General features: G+C 41.3%; 1 long non-coding RNA gene across 1 annotated transcript; it reads left to right on the forward strand.

Annotated features, from left to right (window-relative positions):
- Positions 1-218: 218 nt before the first annotated feature.
- LOC140641008 (uncharacterized) lies at positions 219-6,365 on the forward strand. The gene is made up of 2 exons (XR_012037578.1): positions 219-332; positions 6,002-6,365. It is a non-coding gene; the product is annotated as an uncharacterized lncRNA (long non-coding RNA).
- Positions 6,366-19,282: the final 12,917 nt, after the last annotated feature.

Genomic DNA, 19,282 nt, shown 5'->3' on the forward strand with positions numbered 1-19,282 from the left:
CAATGAAGCCTCTTCACCATGTGCAGGAGAGGGAGGCTGGGGTGGCCCTAGTGAGTTAATGACAAAGTTCAAGCTCATTTAAATTTTGCAATCACACTGTTTGCAAATACAGCATCCATTATGAGAACATATGATGTCCATTATGAGGTGAAGATGACAATGAGGATATTTAATACATAGATTCTGATCATTTGTTCTATATTTAGCTCTGTTCTGGGCAGTGAGGAATTTAGATGAACCACAGGGTTTGCCCTGAAGAGGCTTATAGCTCAGGGAGGAGACAGACAAAGGGACAGTTGTGATACAATGTGATGAGTGCCATGATGAAGCAGGTACAAGATCTACGTGGGTGGGAGTGGAGCAAGGTTGCTAGAGAGCGCTACCCCTGAACAGAGTCTTGGACATGATGAGTTATAGTAGAAAGGGAAGGAAAGAAGGATGGGAGTTGGAGAAGGGCAGAGGGATCAGCATGTGGAGGTGAGAAAGGGCATCCTGCATTCTAGAAAAGCTGGCAGGGAACAGAGGGATAATTGGGGTTGAGCTGGTGAGAAGGGCAAGGTGGTTGGTAGGTTCTCACGCAGGCCTTGAAAGCCATGTGAAGGATTTCGATCTCTCCTGCAACCAAGTGATGAGAGGCCATTCCAGGATGCCAACAAGGCAGGGGCAAGGATAGATTCATTCATGTCTTAGAAATATCATCCTGGCTGCAGGATGAAGCAGAGTTAAGAAGGCAAATTGGAGTCAGGGAGACCACCGAGGAGCTGTCAGAGTCACATAAGCAAGAGATGATGGTGTTTTGGGCCAGGGTTGGAGCTGTGGGGATGGAAGGATATGGAAGATTTTAGTGATACTAGAGACAAGCTTGCCAGGGTTTGGTGATCGATCAGATGTGGGAAATGAAATAGAGAAAAGCAGCATCCTGGAGGTGGAGGCTCAGTAGACAGTGATGCTATTTACTGAAGTGAGATTAGGAGAGGAACGAAGATGACCATCCTTTGGACCTGGCAGTTCCAGCTCAGGAATAGAAGCAATAGCAGTGAAAAGACTCTCTGTGACCCTGGCCTCAGCAGGACCTAGAGCTCATGTTCCTTTCATCTCCAGACTTGGCCTGTGAGCACATATGTGTAGAACCCCCTCACTTGCAAGGGAGCCAAGGGCAGGCCAAATTCATCTCTAGAAGGGTTCTCCTCACTGGTTTGATGTGTTTTTATTCTCACAGTCCAGAACAGTAGAATAGTTCGTGTAAGCCAGGCTGCCCGGGTTTGCAGAGAGTCTAATTCTTACAGCAGTCTCACCTTGGCCAACTTACTCAGCCCACCTGTAACTCAGTGTATACGTTACTAAGGTGGGGCTCATAGTTCTCACTTGACAAATATATTGTAGAGAGAAAAACAATGTGTGGAACCACATGTAAGGGACGAGGCACTGATAAACACTGATAAAACAAATGAGTAGCTAACTTTCTGGTTCATTCCCTCCTCTTCTTAGTATAAAACATTTACTGGATGCACTGAATGCCATAGAATCAGAGCCTTTTTGAAGAAGAAGATGTTGTTGAGAGGTCAGCTAAGGGTTTCTGGAGAATCGGTTTGCATCCATCACTAGGATAAACATTAAAAAAAAAAAATCTTTGAACCCATGAACACCCAGACTCATCAGCCTAGAATCCTGATCTAGTCATGTACCTTCCCATTGCGCAAAGGATAAGGCTTTCAAGGCTCTCTGTGACCTCTCCCCAACTTCCTTCTTGAGCTACATCTCCTGTCCCTGCCTCCTGATTCTACCCACTGCATCAGCCACAATGTATTTTCCATTCTTCAGATGTCATGATGGCACATGCTGCTGCCATCTTACAGTATGTACTGTGCCTCCTGCTGGAACTGCTCTTACTTCTCACTTATTTAAAACCTGTTCAAACATCACCAGCTCTTACAGGATAGGTCTCTCCACCCTTCTCTGATCCCTACCACCTTGATGGTTCTTCTAATAAAATGCTTACTGCAGAGTATCTTAATTACTTCTTGACCTTTCCCGTAGTAACCTCTGAGCTCTTCAGGGCAGAACCTGCATCTTCTTGGCCTTGGGAGTTCCAGATCCTAACCCAGAAGTTGGCACCGACTGAGTGTTTAGGTAAAGTTACTGAATGAGTCAGTGGATAAATAAACCCCACTTAAAACTAAAGCAACAGCAGAGAGATGACACACATTTTTTCCTCCTACCACCTCCTTGACTTGCCTTCACCCCAGTTCAGCAATCTTCCCAGAAAGGAGAGCACATGGAATTGACCAAAGAAGGCAAGAGCATCCTAAAAAATGATTTTAAAATATTTATTCCTTTGCTTGTGTTCTCCAGATAAGGCATTGATTCCAAAGCGCCAGCATTATATTTTATAATTAAATATATATTTTTTTAATCTCTCAACAAAAGCCCTGGGTTTAAAAATCTTTCAATATCCTAATCAAGCTATGGTGCCCAGTTACAAAGGGTAACTTTGTAGTTACCCTTGAAGGTGGGTTCAGGTGTAGCAATACTGGACTGAGACTGACAACCAGGCCCAGATCTAGTCCGCTCTCAGCCCAACTTGACAAGCAACATTTATACTTAGAAAATGTGTCATTCTTACCGCCTTTACACAGATTAGTTTATCAACAAATAGGGTCCCTTTAAACACCTGCCATTTGATCTGTCCTGTTATAATTATTGAAAAGATGATAAAATACAGTAAAGGTAAATACAATAAATCTTCAAGTGGTAAATATAGTAGTCTTCAAGAGTTTGTTTTGTACCTCCTAAAGTAATCTTGGAAAACCATTTACCTTTTAAGTTGACAATTGCTTTTGTTGTCTGTTTAAGTAGTTGCAAAGGATATAACTTCAAGTATATTAAAAATACATTTAAAAATAAAACTCTTTTAAATAGATTTCACAAAATCTAAATTCCATAGTGATTTGGTGCTATTTATCCATTAAGAAATATGTGAATAAGATGTTTCTTAACAGTTGAAAACTTACATAGTTTCTTTTCCTCCTTGAATGTGTATTTCCATTCCACTTCCTCCATAGGAGTTTATTATCTGTATTTTTATATTTGAAAGTCTTTCACTGATCACGTTATCCTCTTCCTCTAAAACATAAGATGTATATAAATCGATATTAATTTTTTTAATGTTCTGTAAGTATAAGGCTCTAGCACAAGGCAATTTCTTCTGATTGAATTATTATAGCGATTATTAGAAATAATAAATTGATAAATCCACTATACACTTAATAAAATTTTGATGAATATTTGTGACATGAAACAGAGGCTTATTGGAAATGCTTGCTTGCTCTTGCTTTCTTTTCTTTCTTTCTTTCTTTCTTTCTTTCTTTCTTTCTTTCTTTCTTTCTTTCTGTCTTTTTCTTTCTTAGAAGCAGGGGAGGAACAGAGGGAGAGAGAAAGAATCCCAAGCAGGCTCCACACCCAGTGTGGAGCCCAACATAAAGCTTGATCCCATGATCCCGAGATCTGACCTTAGCCAAAATCGAGAGTTGGACGCTTAACGGACTGAGCCGCCCAGGTGCCCTTGGAAATGCTTTCTGAAAGAGATGGATTTTTCTTCAATCTTCTGTTAAGGAATATACATTATTGGTAGCATGAGATGGTATTATATAAATTCCATTCCTGGTTTTCATTTTTTCATTGTAAGCACTGAGAAACTCATTCACAGCAATTAATAGATGAGACAAGGAGGACTATTGTGATAGCAATGTTATAATCTTCTACCAGGTTGTATGCCAAAAATCATTCAAAATGCTTTTTAACTGACGTTCTAATTAGGTTGCCCTCTGGTTTTGTTGTAACCAAAGCACTGGAAATCTTCTGACTTGCAACACGGTTTGCTACTAGATCAGCAGCCATTCACTTTCTCAGCAATTAAAACAGAACTCTGAATTGTACTGTTGTTTGGTCTCCCAGAGAAATTTATACCCCAAGGCAACTCAAGATGAGTGAGAGGTGTGGCTTCCTTTCGTAAAGTGGGTGAAAGGTATTTATGAAAAGGAGACTCCTTATTCTCAGATTCTTGAGAAAGAGTGCAAATGAAAGTTGAGAATCTAAAAATTCCCTTAACACTATCTGCCAACTGGGGACCTTGGAAAACCCTTGAGTACCTCTGTGGGTATAGTGCAGTGGACTTTGAAAATTGCCATATGAGATAACCTTTCTATAATTAAATTAAGGCTCCCCAGAGAGGCAGCAAGGTTGTACAGGTCATGACAACGAGATAATAATGGAAAGCAATTAGAAGTCAAGTTCATATTGACTTACATGGATCGCCAGATTCTACAACTCAGAAGTGGGAATAACTCACATGTGTTTTTGCAATCCTGCTTGACTTCGTGAACAAGCTTGGATTCAGATGAATCCTTGAATTATGAAAACGGTATGTTAAATCTGGAATAAAGTTTAGAGATCATCTAGTCTGGAGGATGCAATGAACGTTATCTTTAATATCGGCTTGGAGTCATCCTTGGTGACTGTATCCTTGATACAGAACTCCAGAACAGAACTACAGAATCCTTGAGTTCTGTATCAAGAAGGATTCGGAGGAATCATCTGGGATCTGTCGGAGGGAATGCTACGATTGATTAGCCCTGTGTGTCAGTGCAAGCAGGGAGAGAAGTGGCGCAGGTGCTCTGTATAAGCCTCTCCCGGCATGCCACGGGACTGACACCCAGGGAGAGCAGAGAGCTCCATCAAAATTCCACAGCTGATTAGTGGCAGGGTGGGAAGAATGATTTTTTTCTTCAATATTTGGTGCTCATTGTGAATTTGGTCACATTTGCAACTGGAAAACGTCTGGATATTTTAAAGCTGGAAGAGGGAAAATTCTTTTTGTGCAAATATGAACTTTTCTTTCTCTTAGATTCCTTCACATTTGTTCTCTGTGCTATTTGGTGAGAGAAGGAAATGGGTCAACCATTATGATGATGCTGAAAGTACTCTGAGTGGTCTCAGTTGCTCATCCAGAAGGAGCTCAGGAAAAGTCAAAAACCATATAAGCAATAAGCAACTCTCTACTCATCTGGCTGTTGATTCTGTGTCATCCTGGCCCAGGGAAACCGACACACAGGATGGAGTTACAGAAGCTTGCAAGGCTTCTCACTCTACTGTTCTACCTACGGATGGTTTCCACTTACCCCCAGCATCTCACACACTCATAGGTCCCTACATGAGTCCATTTGCTACATGAGTCTTATCAGATCCTAGAAGTGGAGTGGGATTAGATGGAAGTATAAGCAGAGATACAACAGGACATATACACTGATGGAGGGATTAGCTTCATAGCTAACAAATGGATTTGACCATCCATACTGAATTGCACATTGCCTTACTCCTTTTTCTTTTGGACCTCTTTCTACATAAACCTATGTGTGCCTCATTCTTTTTAGCTATACCATAACATTCAGTTGATTCTAGACTTTTGCTATTGCAAACAATGCTGCAGTAAATATCCCTGTGACTTTATCTTGGTGGACTTCTGAGAATTTACTCAAAGGATAAATTCCTAGAAGTGGACTGGCTGCAACAAAGCTTTCAATTCCCATAGATATGGTCACGTGGGACTCTGAAGAAGTTACACCCATTTACCCTTCCAACTATGGTATATGGGATGCCGACTTGCTTACATCCAGCCCACACTGGTTATTTTCAGATGTGAATAATAGGATTTGAAGAGGTATAGCTTTGAATTAGACTTGAGGTCTCCCTCCTGGCTGCCCCAACCTGTGTCTCCCCAAAGCAGTACAGCTGGGTGATGGCTAATACCACAGACTCTGCTCAGAAGGCTGAATGCTCCTGCTTCAGTGGGAACAGGGGGTGTTTCTTCAGTTTGTGCCCTACTTGGCATCTGTCCCTGACAGACCCAGCCAATGTGGGGAGCCAGCCACTCTGACGGTAAGAAAGAGTGGATTGGAAACAAATTGATCTTTTCACAGCTGGCCGTTCCCTTCTTTCCCTTCAGCTTGAATCCAGCTCAGAACAAGGTCACTGATGTTCTGCTGCAACAAAGATGGCATTATTGAGGACTGCCTCTTTTGGGGGGAAGTGTCATTCCCCAAGAATTGCCTCTGTAGTGTCAACCATGACAAGCCCGGAGACAGCATAGCTACGAGTCTCCAAGGATCTCCAAAGCGACACCCAAACTGTCCATCCTGTTGACCATGGACTCTTCTATTGGTGTCCACAACTTTATTTAAAGGATGTCAGATGACTCAATTCAACAGGACTATAACCTCTTGTTTATCCTTCCTGGAGACCCGTGGTCAGAGGGTGGGAGACTTTGGGATTCAAAAAGAGAAGAACCATGTGAACAAAAGGAGAAAGAATCAGTGTTTATTTCTAGCACCGCCATCTTATCACTGTTCATCCTATTATTCTGCTTTTTTTTTTTTTCCACAGAACTTGCTCCAGCTGAGAGAAATCTTTTGGTTTATCTTGTTATTGCCTGCTCCCCTACTATTGTACAGGATCCAGGAGGGCAAGGCATTATTCAGTTCCCAACTGTATCATCAGCCCCCAGAATACCTCCTGGCCCACTGGAAGTGCTTGATACATATTTGTTGAGTGAATGAGTGAATGAATGAATGAATGAATGAAGCTAATGAGTAACCCTTGGGCTGGATAATCTCATGTATGTCATGTCATTTAAAATTTAAACTTCATAAGATATGGATATTTTCACTTATGGCTAAGGAATTTGGGTTTCAGAGATGAAATAACACTTCAAGAACCATACAACCAGTAATTGGGTAATTGATAGAACTGAGATTTTCATTTAGGCCCAACTGGTTGGAAACCTATCTTCTAGGCCACTAGGATTCTGATTTTTGAAAGTTTAAATTAAAGAATATTAAAGGCTTCTGCAAGCAATGAGGGACACGGTTATCAAAGACATTTCCAGGTGAATACAATGTGTTCAATAGGAGAAGATACTCCTCATTGCACTCACCAAGGTGAGTGATTCCCGACATGTTAAGTGTTTATTAAATCTATATTCATTTGGGGACAACAGTAGGGCTAATTTATATGAATTTGCACAAATTTAGGACCTCTGAGCTTAGTAACAAAGAGATTCTCATGCTAACAGGGAGTGACTGTAAGGAAGGGTACTAATATTTTAAAAAGTTATGTCGTGTGCAAGGAATCATGCTTTAAATATATTATTTCATTTAGTTCCTGTAACAGCATTTTTCTTTCTCTCTCTTTCTTTCTCTCTCTTTCTTCCTTCCTTCCTCCCTGCCTGCCTGCCTCCCCCCACCCTTTCTCTCTGTCTCTCTTTTGACAGAATTAGGAGATTTAGTTTGGGTAAGTGATACTTAATGGTAGGACCAACATTAGAATCTGCAGCTTTATATCTATAGAGCTTCTACCCTTTCTCCTCACCATGCTACTGAGTGTTGGGCAGGGACTGTGGTCTCAGTTGACTAAGTACAGTCTTAGGCACAGAGGGAGCTGCATAAATGACCGATTGGCAGGGCCCTGACAGCCTGTTCTCAGCCAGTGACCCCCAGGGCTACTTGGGGTTTGGCTTCATGCCTGGTATGACTTTATCCTTTAACTGTTTCTTTTGTTGGCCAGCCCCCTAAGGGAGCCCTGTCTCCTCCTTGAAACGCTGTGCTGGAATGAGAAGTTCTCCACAAGGGTTCCGGAAGCCCACACTCAGTGCTGTGGTTTCTTCTGAGAGCTGGCTGTAAGGTAATGCTCTGAGATCAGTCCTTCCAGCTCCCGACTCAAAGATCCACAAACTCCAGGCTCCCGGGGGTTTTGAGCTGGCAATTATAATGAAATATTAGCACAAAATAAAATGACCTTTTTTTTTTTTCTATTTTGGATTTCTAATCAGGACAGCATGGCAATGGGATGATCTATGTACTTGTATCTTCAAAACGTTTATTTTAATGTTGTTTCTTCTCTAGCCATTTCTCTTATCACTTGGGCTCAGCTTCATGCTTCTCCAGAATTTGCCTTTTCCCCCTCCCATCTATAAAATGCCAAATACATTTCCCCAGTCTGGCTCCACAAAACTGAGAATCTTTGGAAAACTCCTTAGAAAAAAAGCCTTACAGATATAGACTGTGTTTTGGACAAAGTCAGCCCCAAAGAGATACTTGCAGTATTTGGAGATGAAATGCTCATCTGAAATAACAGAAACCCTTAAGACAGGGGGTGGGGGCATTTTTCCAGAGCATTCTGTTCTTGATTCATTATTTGTTCATTCAACCAATCATTTGACAAATTCTCATTAAGTGGTTACTCTGTGTTAGACCTGGTGTTAAGTCGAAAGAACAGAGTAGTAAATCAGAAAGAATGCCTTTCTTGGGGGCTCATGGTCTCTGATACTAGCCAACTGAGTACTGTGGCCTGGAGAGCATTCCCTGCTGGCCACTCCTACCTTGTGAGTCCATCTTCCACAGCTCTTCCCTCCTGGCATCACTGTTCTCCTCCTCTCATTCCCCATCTAATGCATAGCCCCCATTATAGAGGTGAGGAAACTAAGGTCAAGAAAAATGAAGTGACCCACCTGTGATCCCCTGAAGAGTCACTGTCAGAGTTTGGGCTTGAATTCCAGTCCTCTTACTCTTCCTCTGGTATTTGTTCCAAGGGACCAGAGGGACGTTTGAAATTCATCTCTGAATCTCCCCTTGCTGTCTACCCACTCAAGCTCATGCAGATCCATGTTACTCCAACCATATGAGAAAGCTAAAGCCCTCAATGCCTCATGTCCTTTGCTGTCTTTGTGTTTTTACAACCGCTGTTCCTATACTACTACTGCTACTCCTAGAAATCGAAGCTAATCCCTGCTGAGGTCTATTCAATGTCAAGCACTACTTTCTATGATTGACTTACTCTTCTGGACATGGAGATAGGTTCTGTTGTTATTTCCATTTTATGATGTAGAAAACTGAGACTCAGAAAGATTAAGTAACTTGCTTGAGAGGCTAGGGCTGAAATTCAGCTTCAGAGCCTATATTTCTCTTAGGGGCTCTGTAAAGTTCTGTTGCATGACTGAGTGGAAGATTGACTGAAATTGAATTCGCTGTTGCTGTTTCTGAAATGTTATTTTAATCTGAAGTCAAAGGGAAATTATTATCTAGGAAAGATAGAAGTTTCCTAAATTAGATTGGCCAAGAGTCTTTATTTCAATCTATTCAGCCCTCACCTCTGCACTCATCATGTATAAGCATTAACTATATGAGATGAAAGATACAGTGACTTACTAAATTTGTTCGTAATTCATCACTATGAGTGCATGAAGGTGAGCATATGCTGTGCACACATTCTCATGTTACCTGAGACATTCATGTACCTCTTGAAGAGGATAGTGGGAAATGTTTACCTGAAGGACCCTGGCCTGTGCACCCACTGATCATCTGCCAAATAGAGTTCCATGTAGTATATAGTGTGGTTTGTTCAATTCTTTAAAGGGTCTCTAACATTTATGAAGCATAGAAATAAGAAACATCATTCCTGGCATTATGGGGCTGTTGATGAATGCAGTACGCCTATGGAAGGACAAACACCTTCACATGGTACCCATTTCCAAATCCTCTAGAAGCATATCAAGAACTTCTCATTAACTCTACTTCGCAGTTATTGGATTTACTAACTTGGAATTTCTCCCGTGGATCCAGAGTCTGTGCTTCATCTCCTTGGTTCCTCGGGGCTCTGTCTTACACGGCTAGAACATTTTGCTCCCACAGCTGTTGGAAGAGACCCATTGATGTACCCAGAGGAGTTGCTTAGCATCTTAACAGCAGGACCAAAAGGAGCAAAAAGAAAAAAAAAAAAAAAAAGAAAATGGAAATCATGGTTAGTAATTGATTGATCTCATTCTGTAGGAATTCCTTTTGGAAAGGGAGCTGCAGTGTTGTGACAGACGGTAAATCATCTGTAAGAATGTTTACCATGAAATTCTAGCAAAAGAAACGGCTCAAGAAACTTCCTTGGTACACAAACAGAGTCTGCTCTGAGGCCCAAAGGGGACCTGGAAAACTTTATCCTTGTGACAGAGAGGTTGTCTATTCTAGTGCTCCGGTCAGCTGAAGCTGCAGTAGCGCTTGAGATACACAACCTGCTAGGATGTTGTTTATTAAAAAAAGAAAAAAAAAATCTTCTGATTCTTAAATCAACTCCACTTAAAAGTCTAGTTGTGGGATGTATGAAGAAATGCAAAGCAAGCTCAGTCTCGATCTACTGAGTGTAAACCAGGAATTACTATTTCAATTTTACAGAGTTTTTAGATTGATTTTTTAAATTTCCTAAATTCACTAAGTTTGTACGTTTCAGAGTCAGAGTTCAAACTCCAGTGTATTTGGCTCCAAAGTTTGCATGGCTGCTTTGTTGAGGGCAGGGTCATGCATTCTACATATTTTCCTTACTTGATTACAATATTCACCACCCTAAGTATGTAGAATCTTGGAATAGAAAGGTTAGAAGAAGCTTAGACATCCCATGATCTAATTTTCTCACAATAAAGATAGGAATAGGCCCAGAGGGGAAAGGCTATCATCCTTGCTTATCTTCACGTAAAGACCACAGCCAGAATAGTGACTGGTTGACCCTCAGTTCAAAATGCTGTCTTCTGTTCAGTTGCATCAATTTGAATGGGCACTTAATATATTTTGCTGGTTGATTTTTTAAAAATATAATTCATGACATCACACTCTCTCCTTCTAAGCAAGTCATTGCTAAATCCCAAGAGTCCACCTTCTGTTCCACTTTTCTTTTTGTGGCTGGTGGTTACCAGTATTTAATGTATCAAATCTTTCCCTTCTAGTCCAGTGAACAGCAACACTGTTGGACACATTGAGGAAGGAAAGAAAAATCAGCTGTGAGCTTCAGGAACTTACTATGGACTGAGAGAGCCAGACATGAGAACTTTTTATTTCAATACCTTATATAATCCTCTAGGGGTTATTAAAGCAGAGATGAGGGGCTCCTTCTCCAGCCTGGGAAAATAGACGGATCTTCTTGGAGGATTAATGAATTCAATTGATTAATTATTCTACCCATTCACCAAATACTTTGGTACCAGTATTTGATACTCTTCTGTGTTAGGTCCTCTTCTAGGGATTAGGGGATACAGCACTAAGAAGGTCAAGATTTTTTTTTTTTTCTGTCTAATGGAAGAGATGAGACATAAAAATAAACAAAATATTCAAAGTAGCAGTAATGTTGAAAAATATACCAGGCAAAGGTCTAGAGAATGATATGGGATTGAGGATCTATTATAAAAAGAGTGGCCAGGGAAGACTTCTTCAAGAGATATCTTTTGATCAGAGAACTAATGGAGAAGAACTTCAGTTATCTTTGATAACTGCTTCCCAGGCAGAAGGAAAAAGTAGGACAGATGTCTTGAGTCAGAGTCAGTTTGATATATTTGAGTAATAGTCAAAGCCATTATGGGTAAAGTAGAGTCAGTGAGGCTTACTGTCGGAGGAGATGGGGATAGAAATGTAGGCAAGGATCAGATCACAGGCTGTGTAGGTCACAGGCAAGTGGATGGCAGTCAAATGGAGAAGGACTGTCCAATCTTTTCCTTCTTGGTAGGCATCACTGACAATGCCATGACATCAACACAGAGAAAAGTAAAGTTAATAGCAAACAAATCATTCTGATGCCCATCCTATGATTATGACTAATACATTCCTGCCATAGATCAAATCCCATCAAAACATCTCTCTAGAAAATGTAGAGTTCAGAACCCCTGGCCCCAGCACTGCCACCCTCTCCACCAGGCATCCTACATTGATCATCTCTCTCTCTCTCTCTCTCTCTCTCGTTCTTTGCCATGTTGCTAACATCCCTTAAAGGAGATGGTGTAACTCCAAGTAAAGCTGTGTCCATAAATATTTAGACTGAATAGAAAATGTGCCAAAGATGCAAAGAATCTGTCCAGAGGGAGATGAGATCTTCTCTTTGTTCTCTTCAGGCTTGTAATTTAACTCATGGATACATGTCTTTGAATAATACATAACTATCAATTTACCTAAAAGAGTTACATAGAAACCTTAGCCTCTGTCTTTCTGCTGTGCCCTGCATGGCATTTTCTTCTCATCCAGGGATATACACTCCTCTTTATTTTTTCTTCTATCCCCCTCTCTTTCTTCTCTATTCCCATGTCTCTGATCACATACTGTGCACCAGGGTCTGTTAAGCTTATCTCAGCAGAGTCTATACCCACTACCTCTTCTCATCCCATAATCACTTGTCAATTCATTTTAATCAGCCTCCTCCCTCCACCCCTCTTCCCTTGGTCTGCTCCCACTGAGGTCAATCTAGTCTTCATATTACTAAGCCCAGTGGCCACCTTTCTGGTTCTTATTTTACTAGACCTCTCCATTGCATGGGTCATGCTAATTGGTCCTTCCTGAAACACATCTTTTGGCATCTGTTTGCATCACTCTTCTGCTTGAACAATGCTGACCATTCCTTCTCTCTCTCTCTCTCTCAAATTTTCAGCTTCCCATGGAGTCTATCTTTGGCACTCCTTTCTCTAGCTCCATCCTTGCTTGCCACCATGCTGTCATCCATGCTGGGGCTTTGGTTCTAATAGCTTCCACACCTCTATTCTCTGCCTAGACTTAATAGCCAGTTCCTATCTGTGGGCATGGAATGCTAAGCCTCAGCCAAACCACACTCTCATCTGATTAACAGATTTCAAAGTGACCCTGATGTACCTCCTTATTTTTATCCCAGACTGGAGCCTTCTCCTTCCAACTAGCTTGCTGAGTGACCTTGAGTAAATGCCTTCCCGTCCCTGGGCTTCAGATACTCCCAAGTATAAAGTGAGTGAATTAAGCCACTCCCAACTTCCTTCCAGCTTTAGATGGACATGATACATGACCATAAAAAATAAATAAATAAACAAACAAATAAATAAATAAATAACTGTTGTGGCTTTAAAATGGACAAAAAGCAACGCCCCATCCCTCTCCCCAAATTCAGAACCAAGCGCATACTTGAAATTAGAGTCATATTTAAACAAAAGAAACCCAAAGTCAGCCTCATTAGATAAAAGTAGACCCATCTACTGGTTCCTCTTTACCTATTTCCAAATCCTCCTAGTAGATATTTCCTTAAGAAGGCAGAGAAACCATGCTCTCCTAGTAATTGCATGATGGAAATTATTCCTCTTTAATGTTTGATAATGACACATTTTGATTTAATTTAGGTTTTTCAACCTTGAGAGAAATTCCAAAGCTGGGGGAATGTTTAAACTCCTTCCAGCTGCCTATTTAGCATGAAGAGCTCTTCCCTAGACCTGGGGGTGAGAGAACTCTTACCTTCTCCTTTAATCAAATCAATTTAGTCTGAAAAGAAGGCCAACTTGACAGCTTGCATTTCACTAGCATGTTACCTCTCTAAGCATCTATAATTTTTTCCTGCTTTACGGAATGAGATGGGTTGCTTGATTTTAAGGGCTCTCAATCAACAGGCACCAAATGAAGTTACATATTTGAAGTCATACAAAATAGAAAGTACTCAAGGACGAACAAGGTTAAGAGTGTACAGACCTTTCAGTTGTCTACAGATATTATCATCTGTGATGTTTACAGATGTGGAAGAGGGTCAGAAGGCAGATGTGACATGTCTGAGATCACCCAACTACCAAGGTGGTACTATAAATCTTGATCTTGTAATTTTTAGTGCAGTGATTTTTGCCCGCACACAGCATACCAGATTATAATAAGCCCTTGACATTTCTTTAATAAAGATTGTAATCTTTTAAATCAATAACACAAGTATATGGTTCAGGGCAATGCCTAATTTAACATTGCTGTAATTTCAAAGACAATAATTATATGAATTCTCCTCCTGGTCTGTTTATTATGCTGCTCCACTGTAGACTAACACATTGAAAATTATTTAACTCTATTTTAATTGGAAGAGTGATATAATCATTTTTAGGAATTATACCACTCTTCTAGTGAATTGTCAAATCTTTTTAAAAAATTAATTAATTAATTTATTTATTTATTTATTTATTTATTTATTTGAGAGAGGGAGAGAGTGAGCCAGAAAGACACAAAGGCAGAGAGAGAGAGACAGAGAGAGAGCAGGAGTGGTGTAGGGAGGGACAGTGGGGAGACTCCCCACTGAGGAGGGAGCCCAATGTAGGGCTCAATCCCAGGACCCTGAGATCTTGACCTGAGCAAAAGGCAGACACTTAACTGACTGAGCCACCCAGGTAGCACTGAATTGTTAATTCTTATAGTTAATATAATAAAGCACAATTATAACAGTGTTTTTTTTCTTTATTTTTTCAGTAAATCAATAAGTACTACATAAATAAATCTCATTATGAACTCAATAGTAGTATTGTGAGGCACTCATCCCTCACTGCCTGTGGAGAAATATCTACTAAAGCTCTCCCCTCTCACACCCCCCACTACTCATGCTCTGTTGATCATGTTGATGATCAGAAGCTAGTTGATCATATTAATGAATTTGGGAGATGTTGCTGAGCCTATTTAGCTTATCTCAGTGTTCTCCATTTGGTCCCAGGACAGCAGCATCAATATCACTAGAAAACATACTAGAAATACAAACTCTCAGCTCCCCCTCCCCTCCCTACCCCCTATTCTCGACTTCTGAATAAAAAAAACTCTGAGGGTGGGCCCAGTCATCTGTCTGTTGACAAGTCCACTGAATGATTATGATGCCCACTCAAGTTTGGGGACCTCAGGTTAGCTGATTTCTCCTTTCTCTCTTTGGCTCTCCTGTCTGCAGAAGAGCTATGTTCTGGTCTGCTTTCTGTCATTTGGTTAAAAAAATTAGTTTGTACAGTAGGGTTGGGGGAGAACATGCAGTTAAGCAGAGTTACCCATGATGGAAGGTTCCCATATGCTAATTTCAGGTGCAATGTTAGAAAACCCATGATTTCCGATACCTACACCATGTCCTCCAACCAAACTTTAATCTAATAAAACTGACATTAGGATTCTCTTGTTTAAATATGACTCTTATTTCAATTCAGCAGTTGGTGCTGAATTTGGAGAGAGGGATGGTGTATTGCTTATTGGGCTCTTTAAAACTGCAAAAATATTATTTATTGGTTTCTTAATGGGTACATATCATATCCATATAAAGCTGGAAGAAGATTTGGAATGATCCAACTTGCTCACTTAATAGTTGGAGTAACTGAAAGCCCAGAGAGGGGAAGACATTTACTCAAGGTCACTTAGCAAGTCAGCTAGCTGGAGGTGGAGGTCTTCCAGTTCTGGGCTCAGACCCACACATCTAGCCAACACAACCATGAGGTACCTTCACCATTTCCAAGTTGGAACAGAGGAAATGCGTATTTGGAATAGTTCATCTTACTACACTGAAGATTTCCTAATTTACATTTCAGTCTGGAAATCATGGATGTGTCTTTATCTACCTCATTCTCATGGCCCCCTAGTGAATATGGCCTCTGTCAGTGTCACATCCTTATATTCCTGCCCCAGCTTCCTGCATCCCACTGCTTTGACAGGAATTGAAAATGCATTGCAGCTGTTCAGCATCTCTGTGGAAGGAACCAAATTCTTAATCCCGAACTGAGCTCATCCCAGGGAAAACACGTTGTGTAATGAGGAAGTGCTCTCAACTACGCCACTGAGCTCACCCCCTTTTCCTTTTAGTCATTTTTGTTTCCAGACTGCCGTCTAATTATTTCTCCAAATTGGGTTGCTTGATCTGCTGCCAGAGACATTTCCTACGAGTTAACAATTTGGCCTTCAGAATTGTCTTCTGACTGATCTAATTTTTATTGACATTATGCTTTCCTCTTCCTTGATTCCTTTTCTTGGTTGTCTGTTTGCACGCATTTCTCGTATTCAGAAGCTTCACAGCAGCCGCCAGCTTTGATGCTAGAGACCAACCAATGTATCCCTACCTTTAATTTAATAATGCCACCTAGAATTTACTGAGTAATTGCTACGCACCAAACAATGTGCTAAGCATTTTGCATGTGTTGGCTTAACCAATCCTCTTACTGCATCCTATGGGGTGGGTACTGTTATCAGCCCCCCTTTTAGATAAGCAGCTGAGGCACAGTGAGGTTAACTTCTCCAAAGTCATAGCTATTAAGTGGTGGAGTCAACATTTAAGCCCTGGTTAGTGGAATCCATAGATTTCCCATTAGCCCTGGGTTATACCATCATCTCCATGCACAATGATCTGGAACATGTCTTTATACTCCTACCTTCTCGATGTGCTATTCCTTTCTTTGCTCTGTATATGTATATATTGTGGTAGAGTTTGAGCCCAATCTTCTCCAAGATCATTTTACACAACGAGGTGTATGTTGGTTTTCTGGGATGACTTAGCAGAGGTAGAAGGCAGTGCAATCTACAAGTTTGGCTGAAGCTTCACAGGGGGCACATTTGGTCCCAGGCCTGTGCCAAAAGGAAGAACTGGAGAGAGATGATTCTTGGGCAAATATTCAGGAATTTTCCAGGAGTGTACAAAAACCAAGAGTGATCATCACAGATATCTCTGGAGACTACCTATAACCAGCAACATGGTGTGATAGATGCAGAAGATCTTGCTGCTGGCTTGGCGTCCCAGGTTGGCCCCTGGTTACAGTCAAACCCCTTGCAGTTTATAGAAGAGATAGTCAAGTTCTATTTGGGGAAAACTTACAATGTGAAATCCAGAGAGAATGGATTCACTGGGGACACCCAGCAGACATCGAAGATCTGAGCAGAATTATCATTCAGAAGTGTAGGCATGGGCAGCCCGGGTGGCTCAGTGGTTTAGTGCCGCCTCCAGCCCAGGGCCGGATCCTGGAAACCTGGGATCGAGTTCCATGTCGGTTTCCCTGCATGGAGCCTGCTTCTCCTTCTGCCTGTGTCTCTGCCTCTCTTTCTTTGGTCTCTCATGAATAAATAAATAAAATCTTAAAAAAAAAAAGTGTAGGCATAATACAAATAGCTCTTCATAGAAAATTTACGTGGCAAAACAATTCACTTAGAAATGGGCTTGTTTCACTGATGCAGGTAAGATGAATGTAGGGTTTATCAGAGCACAAATGAATGTAGGGTTTATCCCGCACGGGCGGGATATAGTGACTATGCTGAGTCTAGAAGGGTCGGTAGGAGTTAGATAAGGAAGGCAAGTTGATGTTTCAGAAATAAACAACGTATTTCCTTTACCAGCTAGGATATGGTTGGTTGACAGTGACAAACAAAACAAAACAAAACAAAAAAAAACTAACAATGGGAGAAATACTCTGTGTTTACTTTTTTTACCCATCAGGCTATCTCACCCTAACACTGTCCAGGCTGGTGTTGGCACTTTTTCCCCCAATCTCATGTTGGTGGTAACAGTTCCAAGCATCTCACCCACCTTCAAACCAGGAAGAAAGGAGATGGGTGACATTATCTATACTTAATCCTTTTATGAGAAAAGCAAGAATTTTCCTATAATATCCAGCAAAATTCCACTTATGTGTTATTGTCTAGAACCAAATTATATGACTACTTTTGTTTGCCTTTCCAGCTTCTATAGTGGAGATGAGTAAGGGGGGATGCAACCAGGAATGTGTAGTAGGTTAGTCAACCAACAACATGTTCTATAGATCACCCCTGCTCTCCTGGGAGTTTTATAAAGGCACCATTGATACAAGTGTAGAGCCCAATGTTACACCCAAAAGAGGGAAAACACAAAATATGAATTTCAGGAATAAATGCATTCAGTTCATTTCAGTAGGCATTTCGTAAGTGAGGCCCATATGCTAGGAACTGTGTAGGTCCAGATCAAGCAACATAGTACCTGGGGATTAGTGGATAGATATCCAACAAAACCACATCCCAATTTGCTATGGTACATGTTGATATAGGATATAGGTACACTTGGCAGTGTGTACACAGGGGAGGGGTGTTGTTTCAGGGAACCTGAAGTAGAAGCACATGGCCCGCTTTAGTGGGTTGGAGAAGGAGAGCAAAAAGGGAGTCAGAGAAAGTCAGGATAGTTTAGGATATGCTTAGGTAACAAATGAACGCTAAGTCTCACTGTGCAACCACAGAGTTTATTTCTCTATCATGCTATGTGGCCTTTGGCTTAGCTGTGGCTTTGCTCCATCTTAACCTCAGCCTGGGACCTAAGCCGACTGAGCAGTTTCTATCTGGAGCATTAACAGAGAGAACAGAACACAGCCACCACACATGGCCTCTTACAAGCTTCTTCCTAGAAGTGACACGTCACTTCCATTCATGCTTCCTTGGCCAAAAATAAGTCACATGTCTCTGCCAAAATTAATAGGGTGAGAATGAATAATCCTCCACACAAGAGGCACAGGGTGGGTAAAGGGTAACGTTGCCTACCACAGGGGGCTAGGGCAGCGTCTATCTGTGCTCTCTGTGACTTTGGGTCTACTTCTCCAAACCTCTCTTCCTAGTGGCTAGTCATCAACCACACTGTGTGGGAGAGCTGTGGTCTGAGCTGAGTGGCCAGAGATGAGCTGGAAGAGCCAAGAGGCTGACTTCATCTCCACCTGGTCCAGAAAGGGAGACCGAGAGAAGAGGCCTATATCCAGAATCTGAAGATCCTTTCAGGATGTGGCTTTTGGGAGGTAGAAAAGTGAATTTTATCATCTGAGTCTTTCCTAATGTTGTTGGGATGGGAGCTCTCCCAGGTTAGAGAAGCTCATGGCCCACACCCCTGAGAAATTCCTGTTGGCAGCCAGCACTAGTTCAGCAGGTGCCAGTTGTGATGTGGACTTATGATGTATGTAGGGCTTGGTGTCTGCAGAAGCCAGGGAGAGTGATCCCAGGACAGTGACAATGACCAGACCCTTACTTGTTGTCAGTAGGAATAAACATGCATAAATATGGATTAAGCACACAAAAAGCCAGGTTAAAATTTAGTTTGACCTGAGTATTTGGAGCTTTGGGAGAGACCATCTTTGATTTTTTGTTGTTGTCATTGCCTCCTTAGGTGTTTCAAGCCCTCTTGTTTTTCTCTGGCCTCCCAATTGTATTTGTATAGCTTGCATTCAAATCCTCTTTTAAAACCATGTCTGAAAAATAAGTTTCAAGATTAACTGACATTAGGATATTCATGGATTCAGATTCCTGTATAGAGGCTCCAAGAATTATGCCCTTGGACTCTAGCATGGAGGTAGGTGGAATAACTAGCTAAGACCACATGGAACTTAGTTTTGCTCCTGAGTCTGGAATTTTCTTGAATTATCAGGCACTCATTAACTTCTCTCTGCCTTAGTTTTCTCATCTGTAAAATGGAGATTCTGATCATA

Source organism: Canis lupus, chromosome 10, assembly GCF_048164855.1.
Source record: "Canis lupus baileyi chromosome 10, mCanLup2.hap1, whole genome shotgun sequence".
Lineage (NCBI taxonomy): Eukaryota > Metazoa > Chordata > Mammalia > Carnivora > Canidae > Canis > Canis lupus.